Here is a 213-nt window from a genome sequence, read left to right as displayed (position 1 = left end):
TGGGGAGGTTAAGATCTAGAATAAAATTGTATATGCAACTTAAGCATTTTATTTTGAAGGACAGTTTTTAAAAATTAGTTTGAACAGAAGTTTCCTATTGGCATTTAAATGAGAAAAAAATCACGTTATGTAATATTGAAAAGGTTTTATTCTAGTCAGTATAAAACTGTACCTTTCATTTCACTTTATATAAAAGATGACAAAAAACCCTAT

The sequence above is a fragment of the Lepidochelys kempii genome, chromosome 3 (assembly GCF_965140285.1).
Source record: "Lepidochelys kempii isolate rLepKem1 chromosome 3, rLepKem1.hap1, whole genome shotgun sequence".
Lineage (NCBI taxonomy): Eukaryota > Metazoa > Chordata > Testudines > Cheloniidae > Lepidochelys > Lepidochelys kempii.
The sequence above is the reverse complement of the archived record's forward strand: the minus strand, read 5'-3'. Positions refer to the sequence as shown.